Source organism: Ictidomys tridecemlineatus, chromosome 4 (assembly GCF_052094955.1).
Source record: "Ictidomys tridecemlineatus isolate mIctTri1 chromosome 4, mIctTri1.hap1, whole genome shotgun sequence".
NCBI classification, from domain to species: Eukaryota; Metazoa; Chordata; class Mammalia; order Rodentia; family Sciuridae; genus Ictidomys; species Ictidomys tridecemlineatus.
The window spans coordinates 208287022-208303890 of record NC_135480.1 but is presented as its reverse complement, the minus strand read 5'-3'; positions in this window follow the sequence as shown (position 1 = coordinate 208303890).

The window sequence follows — 16869 nt, the reverse complement described above, 5'->3', positions numbered from 1 at the left end:
TTCTGCAGTGAGGAAGCTGAGAGGGAAGAACCTCACGTGGGCCAGTGACCTGCGAGCCTGAAGTAGGCCCTGGTCAGTTGTTGGGCCCCTGTCCCCTCTCAGCCATGACACTGTCGCTGTCACCCTGGCCTTGTCCAGGGGAAGGACAAGAAGATGTGCACAGTGACAAGAGAGGTCTCCCGGCAGTGAGTGGCTGGACGGCGCTCACGGAGGTCAAAGCTGCAGAGCTCAGTCCTCCAGCTCCGACCACGACCGGCCTGGCCACACCTCAGGGCTTTGCTGGTCACCACCTTGGTCCTCGGTCTTCATCCTTCTGGCCATGGTGGTGCTCTCTGCAGAGACACCTGCCAGGCCTCGTGCCCACTCCTGCTCCCTGAATGCCCTCTGCCAGCACTCCCTGGGTCCTGTGGCCATACACCTGAGCCAGAAGGTAAGCTCTGGGCAGCAGGGCTCATGCCTGCCCTGTCCTCCCCAGGGTCCCTGGAACCCACCAGCCAGTCAGTGCTGATGCTTCTAGAACAGGGCACATACAGAGCCCAATCTTTCATCTCTGGTTGTACACGGTATGTCACACAAGTTCGTGTCTTCATACCTGCACTGTGGATAATAGTGACCATCCCATTCCACCGTCACTAATAACCCCTCCCCTCCCTTCCCCTCCCACCTCTCTGCCCTATGTTTTGCTTTTAATAGAAACAGAGCGAGGACACTCCTGGCCCCAAGTCCCCTGTGCTCCCTGGAAGGACACAGGCTGACCCTTACCCACCGACCTCCATGGTTGCCCCACCTCCTCCTGCTGCAGACCAGCCACCGCTGCCCAGAGTCAACTATTGATACTGCCAGTTACCATTACCGAGCCGCGTCCTGCGTCCTCCAGTGTTGACGTGTCACCCCCGAGAGGCAGGCGGAGGCCAGCAAGGGTAGGAAGTAAGGAGCGTTACTTACTGAAGCACAGTACAGCAGACTTCTCCCGGGGCCAAGGGGACCCAAAGGCGGAATCCCGGGAGGAGAAGGCCAGCCTTTTATAGTCTGTTTCCCCCTCACCCTCTCCCTTATCTGTCTTCCCCCTCATCCTGCCCAGTGACCGGGGATGCGGAGGGGTGGGAAGGGGGCCAGCAGCTGGCCAGAAGGACCTGGTGGGGTGCTGGGCAGGAAGGGCGCGGCAGCCCCGGGGCGCTATGTGTGCTCCCTGTCTGCCCAGCACCAGGCCCTGCAGGGATTGGGGGGCAGTCATTAACACCTTTTGGGGAGGAGGAGTGTCAAAGGGCTTTGGAGACGCGAACACGCCATTCTCCTGGGCTCTTTCCGACTTCCCAGGCCCACCCTGGACCCGTCTTCTCCACCAGACCCCGTTCCCCTAGCTGCCCTCACCAGCCGTCTGTGAATCTGGCTTCACCGTCACATGAGGGACGGGGCTGGGGCCGGCGGTCATGATGCCTCCTCTGCCTGCACAGCCACCTGGATCAGACCCAGGCCCCGCAGAGGCCGCTGCACAAAGGCTCCTTGCCACAGAGAGCCAGGAGGGTCACCAACAGTTGCCACTTGGGCCCTGGCTCTTCTGCTCTCTGAGCCACACGGCCTGTGACCCGAGCCGGTCATTCCCCAGCAGGCTGTGGGCCAGCGTGCCCCTTGGACAGCTGAGACCTGCCCTGCACTTGGTGACTCGCATATTGAGGACAACTTAGGCCCCAGCTCCCCAACCCAAGAACAAAACACTGACTCCACGCTCCCCGCCCCGCTCCTGCCTCCACCAGCCCGAGACCAGCACAGCCTGAATCCCTCTGACCCCCATGAGCGGTTTATCCCAGGGACGTGAGCCACGCTGTCTCCTTGAGCCTTTTCAACCTCAGCTGTTTTGTGTCATGTTGGGGGGGGCAGGGGAGGCTTGTCCTCCTGGGCCTGTGTTAGAAGACCGTCCTGTCCATGGCTGTCCCTCTACTGTGAGCACAGCACTGCTTACCCACCTGCCCACAGAGTGATTTGGGACATCTCTGGCTTTTTGCACAAACATGGCCTTGGAGATACTTCTCAAGGACTTCGGGGCCTCAGAGCATGCAGGTGCCCACTCTGCATACGAGCCCATGCACAGGGACGTCCATGTGAGGACACAGCAAGAAGGTGGCCATCTGCAAGCCCAGGAGAGGCTCAGAAAGAGAAGTCTTGCTGGCTGGACTCAGTCTTGACTTCAGCCTCCAGACCGTGAGGAAGTGACATGGGCTCTTCAAGCCGCCCAGCTGACCCGTTGCAGTAGCCGGAACGGACTCCAAACCTCCGAATGCACCTCAGCTCCAACTGTGCCCCAAGGCGCCCAGGCGTCTTCTCCACAGCTGCCTCACCCTGGACAGGCACCGTGGCCAAGAGAAAGGCTCCCTCGGAACTCAGGGCTCCACTTCCCTGCCCCATGGAGTGGCACGTCACCAGGGTCACCAGGGCCCTTGCCTCAGGCACCAGCCACCAAGTGAGAGCCAGGGCTGGAGGGGTCATGGCGGGCGGGGGCGCTGGGGTCTGGCCCACTCCAGGTTTAGCTAAAATGCTCCATGTCACTCTTTCCGGTCTCGTCACTCAGCCGCCCCTGGGAGCACAGGTGACACGGGGTGAGGTGTCAGCAGGCTTTGCTTTATTCCGGATTCAGCGGTGGAGTCACCTGGTCGAGCCCCTGGCACGTCTCGTTTGGGGGCAGAAAACGGTGGGGCTTTAGGCTTCTATAGGGTGGGACAGGAGGGTGGTTCTGGGGTTCACTGTGGGGGCTGATTCATCAGGGTGGGACAGGAGAGTGAATAGGGAATTACCTGGGGCTATGTATGGGGTCAGCTGGCCCACTTGGGTGGGGGTCAGGTGCCAGGCAGGTGGGGTTCCTTCCCCGTGGCTGAGCCCCGGGATCTTAAATGGCGAAAGCTTAAGGGAAACATCTTTGAATTTATTTTCCATGTTCTTCGCCACCCACCCCCTGGAGCTCTGGTTCCAGGGCTCCCCTGAGGCAGGCTGACCCCTCACCAGGTCCCTGGCGGCAGCCACGGCTCCTCCTACCTGAAGGCCCTGCCCCTGCCCCATCCCCAGGAGACCCTGTCCCAGGCTGGGTGCCCATCCTCTCCCCACCCCATACGAACCAGTAACCACCACCTGCTCCTCCGGGGTCTCCGGCTGGACTGGGATCCCACCAGGGCAGGGCAGCCTCCTGCTCTGGCAAGCCCAAGCCCAGGGCATGCCTGTGTTGGTGAGCAACCCACCACCTGGGCTCAGCTCCAACAGGCCCAGCCAAAGCAGCCTGCAGCCTGCAGGCCAGTGCCCCTGGGGTGACCCACTGCAAAGGGACTCTGACCTGGAGGAGGGCCTGTCTAGGGGCAGAGTGGCTCTGGGGTCCACTCTGGTCAGCAGGAATAGTGCAGGTGTGTTCCCTCCTTGCCCACAGCGCCACCTGCTGCTCACTGTGGAAAGGAGCTGGGTGTGCACGAGGCAGAGCAGGGGACAGGGAAACGGAGGTGACCCCAAGCCAGCTGAGCCCCAGTCACACCCCTGGGAAGCACTCACGGTGCTCAGCCGCACACCCACCAGCTCCTCCAGGTGGCAGAGGTGGACAGGTGCGGCTCTGCCAGCTGCTGCTCTGTGGGGGACCGTCAGCAGACATGCAGCCCCCACAGGGCACAGGGCGAAGAATCTGAGAGCGCATTCCCTGAGTGCAGAACATCCAGTGCCACTCCCCAGGCAGCCATGTGAGAGTGTCAACTTGTTTTTCCAGGAAGGCTTCAAATTTGAGCATGGATTTTACACCTAAACAAAACATCCTGATTCGAGACAGCCCCAGTGGCCACTGCAGGACGCTGCAGAGGGCGACCCCGGAAAGCACCTCCCAGCACACCAGGGAGCACACCAGGGAGCACACCAGGGAGCACACCAGGGAGCGGGTGGAGAGGAGACACCCTTCTGCCTTCCCACCGCTCCAAGGAAGCACGCAGCTGCCCCCTGCTGGACACTCTCTTTCCTGCACCCTGTACCATCCGTGGGGGAACCCTGGCACCCAGTGGGCAGTATGGGCATTTCAGCAAAGGCCAGTTCTGGGCTGCCCAAGCTGGGCAACCAGGACCTCTCCAGACACGGATTACCAGAAACAGGACCGGGGGACGGCAGTGAGGTGAGCACCCTGAATAGAGAGCATGTGGAGGGGAGCCAACAACCTGACTTCCAGGAAAAACAGGCAAAGCCCCTATTTTATGTGGTGCTGAGGGTCGAGCCCAGGGCCTCCTGTATGCGAGGTAAGTGCTCTGCCACTGAGCCACAGCCCAGCCCCACTACAGCCCCACTACAGCCCCAGCCCCAGCCCCAGCCCCTATTCTAAAACTCAGAATTAATGCGTGGAGATCCACAGAGAGCAAAAGATAAAATGTTAAGTAAAGACAAAGTCTGACCTCACCCCAATGGTGGGGGTGGGGTCCTTCTCCTCTAGGGAAACAGGCAATCCAGCCCAGATCCTTTCAACTAGTCAGGTGTATTAGTCAGCTCCAGCTGCTGTAACAGAAAGCCCCAGACTAGGTGCTTAAACAGCAGAAATTTTCTTGTATCAGGGGATGGCTGCCTGGCTCTGGCAGGTGGTGGCCTTCTCCCCAACCCCTCCTGCCACCTTTTCTTTTCTTTAATATTTATTTTTTAGTTTTAAGTGGACACATATCTTTACATTTATGTGGTGCTGAGGATCGAACTCAGTGCCTCAAGCTTGCTAGGCGAGCGCTCTGCCATGAGCCACAGCCCCGGCCCCTCCTGCCGCCTTTCCCTGGGTGGGTGGAGAGGTCACTCCCTCCCTTCTCCTTTCCTCTGCGTCTCAGGACACTGCCTCTCAGATTAGGGCTCACCCTGGGGACCTCTTAGCACAGTCACCTCTGAACTCAGAAGCACCACTCCACTCACAGCCAGGTCCCTCAGGCATCCAGCACACACAACCTGCTGTTGCTCTGCCCCCTGGACTCTCAGCTGGCAAGGACGTACCTAGTGGCCACTGGAGAGGAGCTTCATTCCCAGACCTACCCATGAGCTACCTGGTGCCCTGCAGCCTCACCAAGGTGCAAGTTCAGGGAAACCCACTGGCCCACATGTCCCACTTGCCTTTGGGATCCTCCGGGTCCCCACAGGTCACACCAAGCTTCTCTGCCAGGCCCATGTCCACCCCACGTGGCCTCCCACCGGACCAGCCCATAGGACCCACCTGGATCCGTGCCCATATCAGCCCCTTGGCACCGAGGGCTCTTTGTGCTCCCCCAGGAGGGTCCAGCATCGTGGGTGCTTCAGGAGACCCCATAAAGAGGCCCACAGGCACCTAGGGGGCCCTCAGACTCCAGCCGCCTCGTCCACACGGGGCAAGGCCCTGGCCTCAGTCATGAGCACCTTGCCTACGCGGGTCAAGTCCCGGCCTTAGAACCACTGAGTCTTGACCGGCTCCTCGCGGCCTGTCCAGGCAGACAGGACCGAATCCCTGGGGGATCGCCAAAGGGCCTGGTGTCCTTTCCTCAGGGAAGTGGCCCAGGGCGAGGGAGGGCGCAGCTGACCGCCTTCTGCCTGGGAAGCACGCCTGTGAGGGGCTCCGTGGGGTGAGCACGGTGACGTCCCTTCGCGGCCATTTCCCACTGACCGTGGCTTTGCTTTAAAACATACATAAGTGGAGTGTTTTCCCCAAAGAACTGAAAGCAGGTGTTCGTTCAAACAAAAACTCACACGCAGATGTCCACACACCACATCCTCAGGACCGGGCCAAGCGGGAGAGTGCCCAGCTGCCCCACAGATGCGGGGACAATAAGCCACTGGCCGTCCACTCAGGGACTGCTGCTCAGCCTTGAAAGAAGAAGCTTCCAGTCCTTGAAAATGACACTTAGTGAAAGAAGCCAGGCCCAGGACACACGTGGTGTCGTTTCCTGTGGAATGTCCACAACAGCACACCGTAGGACACGGGGCCACGGGGGGTGGGGCGGGGGGCAGGGGTCCCCATCACAGGTGAAGACGCTGGGGAACGGGCCAGGGCAGGTGGCTGCCCAGCAGTGACTGGCACAGGACTGGCCAGCGGTCCCTGTTGAAGGTGCCCAGTTCCTACAGGTCACACTATTCTCAACTCATACAGCGGTTTTTACATTAAAGACGGTTAATTTCGTGTTATGTGAAATTCATCTTGGTTTTTAAAGAGCTTCTGTCCCTCGCAGGACACCTGGTGGTAAGCAAGCGGGGACCCAGTTGTGACGTTCCTGGTGGCCTTCGGTGCTGCTCCAGCCACTCTTCTCAGGCTCCACCCCAGTCCCTCTGGACCCTGGAGAAGGGGACAGAGGGTCCCTTCCTTTCCCTGAGCAGTGTGCGGGAGGAGCCTGCCCCCGTGCCCCCTCCCGCCAGGTGGGGGTCAGGTGTGTCTCAGGCAGCTCCACGGCCCTCGGCCCTTGGACAGTTGCTCTCGGGAAGCCCCCCCAGGAGGACCCTGGCCCCCACACAGGGAGAAGCCGAAGCCACGCGGGCCACGAGCAGGGCCCCGGCAGCAGCTGGCGCTCGTCTCCTCCACTGCATCGCCCCCGGCCTGAGCCCAGTGCTGGCCAAGACCCCGCGTCTGCAGGGAAGTGGACCCCTGCCCAGGGAGGCCCAGGCCAGCCCACCTCCTCCCTAGGTCACCCTGTTTCTCCAAGGTGGCGCACCCTCCTCGGCGAGCAGAGGCCCGCGGGCGGCATGGCAGGAAGCTTCCTTCGAGGCCAGCCTCCAACCTGCTGCCCCGTGTTCTGCCTCCTGGGGGCAGGTTCCCATGTGTGACGCGCCTCTGCTGCTCCGGAGCAAAGGACCCACCCATGGGACGCTCTGTGAGGACGACGGGAGCCTTCTGTTCTCCATGTGGGGACAGGAAGATGGAGATTCCTGAGGTGGGAGAGAAAACTGGCGGCAGAGCAGAGTCCCCAAGCACCTGAGGGCAGAGCTGGGGGACATGGCCTCCCGCCCCAAGGGCTGGTGCCCACAGGAATCCCCAGGGAGGGTGCCACAAGCCACCCAGTGAGGGTGGGCGTAGGGGACAGGAGCACTCAGCCCTCTTCCTCCTTAGGAGCTCCTCCTGAGGTCCCCAAAACCCTGGGGCCTCGCCGTGGCTCTGGGCCTGGGTGCCACCTGCTCTCTGTGCAGCCCAGGCCCCACGCCTGGCCTGGGAGGCAGCTGTCCCCTCCCTTCTCAGCAGGCAGCAGTCCCCAAAGGAGCCTCCCCGAGTGGGCCGGCACATGCGTGTGTGCACACGCCTATCTGGGCACACGTGCAGGAGCCTGACGCACATGCACTGACCCCTGCTGACCTCGTGCTGCTGGCCCTCCTGTGCCCTCCTGCCACCTCGGCCCTGCCCCCAGCCCACTGCAAGGACGTGCTGGGCACTGCAGCCACCCAGGGCCTTGCCCATGCCAGGCAAGCGCCCCCCATGAGCTACCCCCCAGGCCCCTCACGGGATCTTTCTAACAACACGTTTGATGAGGAAGGCAGAGAGGTTTTTAAAAGACATAAAACAGGGAAATATTTGCAGAGAGGTGAAAGGCTCCTCCACAGAGTGTCTCCACAGACCACCCTGAAGCTGGGGAGCGTCTCCAGAGGCTGAGAGGCTGGGGGTTGGCTACCTCTTGCTGCATTTGTCCTTCCTCTGCCGGAGAGGGACACCGAGGGAAGGGATGCTGAGGGCCGCAGCCCTGTGCCTGCCTCCTCCCCTGGACGCCGTTGTCCTTCCGAGTCCCCCAGGCTGAGCACAGGTGGGCCGACCTTGCCGTCCTCCCGCCTGAAGGGCAAGGGCTGGGGGGAGGTGCAGCCCCCCCCCCAGCCAGCTCTTCACTCCTTATTTATCCTACAAGTTTTATTGATCGTCCCCCTGTGCCAGACGTGTGCATCCATCACGCGAAGCTTGCCTTCAGGTCGGAACATTTAAACCAATTAATTCTCTGGTTGCCCGAATCAATCATGATGGAAAAGCAGCTCTGAATGCCGGCCTGAGTTGCAGGAGGCTCTAAGAGACAGCTCTCCTTGCGGGGGGGGGGGGGGGGTTCTCTCCATAATAAATACATTTTACACAAAAATATCAAACCTCCTGTGCTATTTGCTGTCAAAATTCAGAGCCTGCTTCTCTTTTCCTGAAAGATCAATTTAAAGCAGTGTTTTGGGAACACCGTGGGGCTGGCCTCGGTGCTGAGTGAGCTCTAGTCGTGGGTCGGTCCTGAGCAGCCACCGATGCCAAGGCCCCACCCAGGCTGACACCTGCAGCTGTGGCCGGCCATCATCATCACGTGTGTCCAGGGAGGCCGCGTCGGCTCCAGGTGAGAACTTGCTTTGGGGCTGGTTGGAAGAACCGGGTGCAGTCCTCCGGCATGGGCAGGTCCTTCTAAAGAACCCCACCGGGCGGGCCTTGGGAGGAGGGTGCCGTGGGCAGGATTCTCCACCTGGGGAAGTGCTGCTCCAGGTCTACCTGAGGCTGAGCTCCGCCCCCTGCCATCGTCACCAGCCTCTCCTCCAAGGTGCTCTGAAGGTTTGCAGCAGAGCTTCACCCAGGGCCAGCAGGGGGCTGCCAGAGCAGGACGAGGCCACCGCCTCGGGTCCCTCCTGGCCCTGCTCCACCCTGAAGGACTTCCCTCCCAGGCAGCACCTGCAGGGCACCGGCCTGGGGGACAGGGACCCGGGGAGACTCTGCTGGGCTCCTCCTAGAGGGAAGCTGGTGAACCTGCGGCTGCTGCTGGCGGCTTCCACGGGAGGGGTCTGTGCATACTGCTTGGCTCAGGCTGCCATCGCAGGATGTCCCCTCTGGCTCCGGGGACACCTGAGGAGCAAGGAAGGTCCACACTGGGGGCACTGCCAGCACCTGCCCAGCTCAGCCGCATGACAGCCACAGCACAGGGCTGACCCAGACATGGGGTGCTGTGTGCAGGAGCGGGAGAGCGTGTGTGAGTGTGTACGTGAGTGTGTGTGAGCATGTTGTATGAGCATGTGTGAGAGCATTGTGAGCATGCGTGTGTGTGTGAGCATGTTGTATGAGCATGTGTGTGAGAGTGTGTGTGTGAGCATGTTGTATGAGCACGTGTGTGTGTGAGCATGTTGTATGAGCATGTGTGTGTGTGAGCATGTTGTATGAGCATGTGAGTGTGTGTGAGTGTGAGCATGTTGTTTGAGCATGTGTGAGAGCGTGTATGAGCATGTGTGAGAGTGTGTGTGAGCATGTGTTGAGTGTGTAAGTGTGAGCATGTTGTATGAGCATGTGTGTGAGTGTGTGTGTGAGCATGTTGTATGAGCATGTGAGTGTGTGTGTGAGCATGTTGTATGAGCATGCGTGAGAGTGTGTATGAGCATGTGTATGAGTGTGTGTGTGTGAGAGCATATTGTATGAGCATGTGAGTGTGTGAGTGTAAGTGTGAGCATGTTGTATGAGCATGTGTGTGAGTGTGTGTGTGTGTGAGCATATTGTATGAGCATGTGAGTGTGAGTGTGAGCACATTGTATGAGCATGTGTGAGAGTGTGTGTGAGCACGTGCGTGTGTCCTAAGGACACCTAGGCAGCTGCCATCCCTCTCAGCAATTTCGAGTGACCGCACAGACTCCCAAGGGCAAAGTCCTCTTGGAACACCTGAGCCCAGAAATCATTCGCCTCACACCCCAACATCTGTACTGGGGAAACTGGTCGGAATAAAAATGGAGTCCCCTGGGTCAACCAAACAGAAAAATAAGTAAAGCCAGGGATGTTTCTCAGTGGTTAGTGCCTCTGGGTTAATCCCTAGCACCAAAAAGAAAGACTCCCTCTGCCCCAGCCTCCCTTCACAGTGGCCCATCACAGTGGCCGCTCCTGGGCAGGCTCACCAACTTTGGGGGTCTGGGTGGCTTTGGGTATGGCAGACCTTCGACTGACAAGGCCCCACTTCCCCACCCCCAAGCTGCACTCCCCTAAAGTTAAGACGTTATAGTAGGAATTCCTAAAACCAAGAAAACTCCCAAAATTTCTTTCATGAGAAGTGATTATAGACTTCAGCTAAAAAAAAAAAAAAAATGAAGCTGCCAGCCAGGTGCTCAGGAGGCTGAGGCAGGAGGATCCAGAGTTCAGAGCCAGCCTCAGCAACTTAGCAAGGCTCTAAGAAACTTAGCAAGATCCTGTCTCTAAATAAAATACAAAAAGGGGCTGGGGGTGTGGCTCAGTGGTAGAGCTCCCTGGATTCAATCCCAAGAAACTAAATAAATAAATCTTAACGATGATCTGTCAGAGTTCCCAAAGGAGGTCAGGCAGAGTGAAGGGCAACCCTGGTGAAGGCGTGTCCATGGCCTGCCCTCAGGTCCACAATCATCACCACTGTCACGGGTGGCCTGGAGTCCTGTCCCCGTCCCACCTGCGGGAAGCTGGAGCCTCTCCTGTGGGCCCTTGGCCCTCCAGAGGCTGGGCCAGGACTGGCTAGGGACCTAGGGGCATCCTCACCTCGTGTCCACAGCACAGCCTGTCCTGGTCACTCGGTTCCCTCCAGGGAATACAGACGATGAGGCTTTGGAAATTTCCTCCTAGACTTTGATCCTCCAAATTCTCCATGATTCCTAGACTACTCTTATGGGCTGGGAAAGCCACCCAAGTATAACTAGAGATCGTACCTCCCCCCTGGACAGAGCCTGCCCTGGAGCCTGGCCTGCTCAGATACCCCGGGGCACTCTGACTTGCTGTCCAGCTGCATTGAAATGAAGCAAGTATAAAAAGCACCCGGAGGTCACTGAAGAGAACAGTCCGGGGTACACAGGGTGTGTGTCGCAGGACCGTGTGTCGCAGTGAGTGCGCAGGCAGCTCCGGGCACCCAGGGCACCGTTAGCTTGGGTTTGGATCTTGCACTGCAGGAAGCCAGGTGCAAGTTCCACGCTGCGTGACCCGCAGCCGCCATCCACACCCCCTCGCTGGCCTCAGGGAAGGGACGGGGCATGGGAATTTAAAGTAGACCCATAGCCACACACAGACGTTTCTCAGGGCGACAAGGGGTGAGCCTTTGTCTCTTGGAGGAACCAAGGAGATCCTCGTCTCTCCAACCAACACACCCTGGCTGTCCAGGGTGGGACCCTGGGGACTTTCACGGGACGGGAGGAACCCCAGGAGAAGGCAGGACCCCCAACCACGAAAACAGGCTGTAAGCTGGGTGCACCAGTCTCCACCACGCTAGGACCTGGTTCTTCTCCCAGGATTCACCTCCCTCCAGGCACCAGGGGCCCACCCGAGAGTCCACCCTCATTAAAAAGGTACTGACCATGAGCTCGGGAGGAGCTGCGCCCTGAAGGTGCCTCACCTAAGGACTGAAGGGGGCAGTGGGTGGTGAACCAGTTGGTGCAGGCTGCAGGTGCAGGGGCTGGGCTCTGTCCATGGTTCTGACCCCAGGTCACTCCTGGGGATAAGCTGCGGAGAGGCCAGCTCCTCCCAGGGGCTTTACTTGTAGAAATCAGAGATCCAAGCCCAGCAGGCTATCCTCCATGTAGGAGGGTACTGACTGGGCCCACAGACAACTGCAGCCCCTGTCCCCGGGTGTCTAGCCCTGCATGCCCACACCCCAGGCCCAAGGTCTCAGCCATAAGCCAAGGCCCAGGGAAGTTTGTCCCCAGCTCTCCCAGGACGTCACTGTAATACTGGGGTGCGGAGCTCTGCTTCCCTTCCACCTACAGAGGCACCACGTGCCAGGGGCTGCTGTGGGGACCATGTCCTGCGGGCCTCCCAGCCCAGGCTGCACCTGAGCCCCAGCCTCTTCCCCCTCCCCAACACCAGCCCAGGCACATCCCCCAGGCTCCCCATCCAGGTCCCATCCGGGGACCAAGGCCACCCTGCCTCCCTGCCCAGGCAGGCACCCAGTCCATGTCCACAAGGCTGCCGACGAGGCCCTCTGCAGCCCTCTGTGGGCTGGGGCTCCCTGAGGCTGGGCCCCTGGTCCACCTGGGTTGGGCTGGACAGCCGGCCTGGGCTGGGGGCCCCATTGTGCTGGCCAGAGCCTGGAGACGGGTCCCCTCTGTGCAGAGCCCACGGGAGGGTGCGGCTGTAGAATGCCCTAGACACTAAACACTTGGTCCCTCTGCATTATCTCCCCAAGTCCCAAAGGAGCCTCGGGGAAGGGGACCCAAGCATTGTTCCCAGCCCTGAGTGGAAGGCTTGGGGGCTCCAGCCAGGTGCCAGAACCCCTGAAAGCCCTGAAGCTCCTTCCCACTGCCTCTGTGGTCTGGGGTGGAGGGCACATGGGGTGGTGCCTTCCTGTCCTGGATGCCCAGAGGCCCTTCCTCCTCTACTGGTGGGACCACCGCCCACCCAGGGGCGGAAGCCACGGCAGGGGTCCCCCTTTACCCCTCTTCCTGCACACTCCACTGCAGACCCAAGTCCGTTCAACTCCCCTCCCATCTAGAGCAGAGCCCACAGTGGGCTTGCACTCTGCCCTGTGGCCCGAGGTCCCCATGAGACTCAGAGGGACAGTATCTCGGGTGAGACCTACTAAGGTGTGAGACGGAATGTTAAGACTTCACCACATTTATAAGTGGAGCCCTGCTCCTGGGAACCGTGCCCTGTGGAACCCCTGGGCCGTGGGCCACTGCCCCACATTCAGCCCTGAACTGCCCGCCCCAGCTCACGCCAACCGCAGGCCAGCTCTGCACCGCTAGGGTGCTGCGGTATTGGACGTCTGTATAACAGAGCGAGGCTCTGCTCCTGCGTCCGGCTCCTTCCCTGAGCACAGCGACCTTCAGGTCCACCCAAGCCGTATGTGTCAGCTGCCCATGGCCTTTCAGTGCTGCGTGTGTCCTGCTGTGCGGGGCCCTTCCCCAGGAGGTGCTGCCTCACCTGGGCCCAGAGTCGGCCGCCTATGGACTGAGGCCTCTGAAACATGAGCCCCAGGTAAACTTCCCCTCCTTAAGTTGTTCCTGCGGGTATTTTGGTCATGCGGTGCAAAGCCGACTAACACGTGAGATCCACGAACGTTTGACTTTACAGGAGACTGCCGAAACCTTCTTCTGCATCCTGCACCTCCACCGGTGAGTGAAGGGTGCTGGCCACTAACCTCCTCGCTTGCTCCTGAAATGTCGGCTCCCAGGGACTCCCAGCCCAGAAGGAAGCTTCTCCTCTGAGAAAAAGGCCATCGCAGTGCCATCGGAGAAGTCTAAGGAAGCTGGGCAGACAGAACGCAGCCCCAGGGCCAGAGCCGCACCCTGCTCCCGCAGGAGGGTGCCCGTGCTCAGGAGACACATGGCCACCGAGAGGTCAGGGGCCCCGGCTGCAGCTCTGGGGTCCCCTCCCCAATACGCGGCAGCCCCACTGCCCCAACTCAGGTCTGCTTTGAGGGACCCCAGCCTGAGGGCGGAGGTAAATGCTGAAGTGACCAGCAGAAGGGAAAGTGACCAGCTGACTCTGGGAGAGGGAGGAGAGAGGACCTCCACCCACCTCCGACGCCTCTGGGATCAGGAAGACCCAGCAGGCTCCCCGCAGACAGAACCCTTCTCCCCAGGGCCCAAGTACAGGATCTCAAACAAAGCTCTGCTCATTTCCGGCAGCTCAGGCAGACTGCGGGGGATTCAGAGCAGGTATCACTGTGAAACTTTCTCTCGCACTGTGTCACCTTGAAAATGTCTGGTTTCTGCTTGGGGATTTCAGGGGGTGAGTGGGTGGCCGTCAGAGCAGGGCCAGTGTGGAGGTGGTCCCAGCAAGGCTTGCCAGGGCCCTGGGTCTGGGAGTGTGCTGGCCCACAGCGCCGTCTTCAAGGGGAGAGCTTCTTGGAGAGCTTGCTCGGCACTCCTGTCCCTGGGAGGTGATGGAGATAAGGTCCTGGCTTAGCATCTGGACGGCCATCTTAATTGACAGCTGCCATTTTAAGGAAAACTTTTTGCTTTCCCGCCCAAGGCCCTTTCTGAGAAAGACCCACCACTCCCTGCCCACAGCAGGCACCCAGTCCATGTCCACAAGGCTGCCGGCCAGGCCCTCTGCAGCCCTCTGTGGGCTGGGGCTCACCAAGGCTGGGCCCCTGGTCCACCTGGGTTGGGCTGGACGGCTGGCCTGGGCTGGGGGCCCCATTGTGCTGGCCAGAGCCTGGAGACGGGTCCCCTCTGTGCAGAGCCCACGGGAGGGTGCGGCTGCAGGATGCCCTAGACACTAAACACTTGGTCCCTCTGCATTAGGACCTGTCTGGCTCTGATCCCTGAGCTGCCCCATAAAAGGCCAGAACCCAAGCCTGTGCTGCCTCTCTCCTATACAGAGATGGCCTTTGTCAACTTGGACAGATGAACCGAGTGGGTCTCGGCCTGGTCTCCGTCTCTCGTTCCTCACTTTCCCTTCATTTTGGTGCAGAAACCCGGGATCAGGTTTCCCAGTGTGTCCACTCCCCTCTTTGAGGATCACTGAGCATCCCCAGGCCCCAGTCCAGATTCCATCAAGGGACCAGGCCCTCCGTTCTGCCAAATGCTCTCTCCACACCCACCATGGGACGTTCCAGGTAAGACCCCTGTCTCTGGTTGACCTAAACGACATACAGGTCCCAGGAAATGGCCGTTGAATGTCTGGCACTCCCAGGGTTACCGTGGGGTCAGGGACGCCCCCAGCCACAGCTCTCACGGCCTCGGCTGATCCCTCCTGTGGACCGGGTCTATGGGGGGTCTTTTATGTGGGTTCTGGGTTTTGAGGAGAACCACCGAGGGTGATTGGGAGTTGCCCCTGTGAGACCTCTCATCTCCACGGCTTCTGCCCCTTCTACATCGTCCCAGCCAGGGGCCAAGTGCCTCTAAGGGCTACTTCCCTGATGCCCACCCAGCGGTGGTGATGAACCGAGTGTAACCGTCTCTCCACTGGGTGGTTACCAGAGACTGGGGGATGCCCCACCCCTAAACTCACCTCCTCCGTCTCACCATGGGCGGCTCCTCGTCCATTCCCTCCCAGAGCCCCCTGGGCTGCCTCCTGGCTGACCTAGGGTGTCTCTCACCCCTGACCTAACCCCCCCAAAACTTCTCAGCTTGTGTAATCAGATCAGGCTTCAATCTCCTTTGGCTAACGACTCTGAATGGCTGCTTAACGGCACTCTACATCCCAATATTTTTTTTTAATTTTTTTTATTTAAAAAAATTATTTTTGTAGTTGTGTATGGACAGAACGCCTTTATTCTGTTTATTTTTATGTGGTGCTGAGGATGGAACCCAGTGCCCCACACACTAGGCAAGTGCTCTACCACTGAGCCAAGCCCTAGATCCCAGTATTATCAGGGATCTCTTTAACTACTGTGAGAATTCGGGAAAATGGAAGAGAGATCCTAGGTTCAGGCTTCTCCTCCCTGCGTTCCAGCCCTCTCTCGGCATCTCCTGCTCCCCCCACAGTCCTCTCAGCTCTCACCCCCCTGCGCCTGCTGCCAAGGGTCAGTCGGTCCCACACAGGGCTCCTCCTCCGTCCACCCACACACAGTGCTCTTCCCGATGAAGCCTCCACAGCAACTGTCCCCTCCGCCCCTCGGCCCTTCTCTCCTCCCGCCACACGCTCACGGCTCCCGCTGCCCAACCCGCATCTCTGTGTCCTCTACGCGAGGTGGCTGGGGTGGATGGTGTCAGCCAGGAACATGTGCCTTTGTCTTGGGCTCATCTTTCACAGATGGAAAAGTGGCTTGGGTCCCCACCACATAATCAAGGAGTTTCAGTCTCTGACCCATCATCGGATTTGACCTTCCACGATGTCCATCTGACCTTGTCTAACACCCTCCTGCCCGAGGAGCGCAGGTGAGTTTGGGAGCAAGCTGATGAGGTGCATCGGACCTCCCTGCCCATCCGATGGGCGCTGGAGCGGTCCCTGACCAGGACCCAGTTGGGATCATAGTTCACCTGGAGGGGTGACTCGTAGAGACCAATTCCTTACTCGCCTCAGGCAGCACTTGGAAAGGCGGCCCATGGGCTATGGATTATGAAAGGCTCCAGGAGGCCCCCCAAGACAAGAATGAAACCCTTCAGCACTTTAGACCCCCTGACCAGGGCAGTATTACAATATACTAACCTGGACCCTGGACTCCAGGGGAGACCACCACTAATGACCTGCTTTTCTCCCAGAGTTTTCCCGATATTAAGGCCAAACTAGGGCACCTCGAGAGGGGCCCCTAACTGCCCAAGCTGAGGTTCTGGGAGTGACCTTTAAGGTGTACGACGGGAGAGACGAGAAGGCCCGCAAACAGAAATACCAGATGCTCGCTCAAGCCGTCCGGCCGGCCTCTGCATCTGTCCCTGGTTCCACTGGCCCACGGAAGGGTCCCTCGGGACCACCCGGACCCTGTTTTAAATGTGGTCAGAAGGGTCACTGGGCTCGTTCTTGACTCAAGCCTCGCAACCCTCTGGCCCTTGTCCTAAATGCCATCAGGAGGGACACTGAGCTGTTGACTGTCCCTGAGCCCATAGCGGCCCCCAGCCATCTGGCCCTTCTGGTTCCCCTTTCCAACTCTTAGGACTGGCTGCAGAGGACCGATGAGGCCCAGGTCCCCATCCCTGACCACCACCTTCACTCCGCAGGAACCCAGTGTCACTGCATGTTTCAGGTGGGCCTGCCTCCTTCCTCCTGGACACCAGGGCTACATACTCAGTCCTCCAGGGGTGCTGCGGCCACCACTCGCTCTGGGACCTCTATTGTGGGGCAGAGGGTGAACCTGACCAGCCCCACAGACACCTGGCCTTGTTTGCACTTTGGGCTCTCTAGTTTTCACCCACCCCTGATGGTCACTCCACAGTGCCCTGTCCCCTATGGGAAGAGACTTCCTCACAAAGTTGGGGGCTTTGCTTCCCTTCTCCCCTCATATTTGCTTCCACCCAGATGCCTGCAGCTCCCCGATCCTCACCCTGACCTCAGGACCATCCCTATTCCGTCTGCCAGGGCCTCCCATGACCCCCTTCTGAAGTGGACAC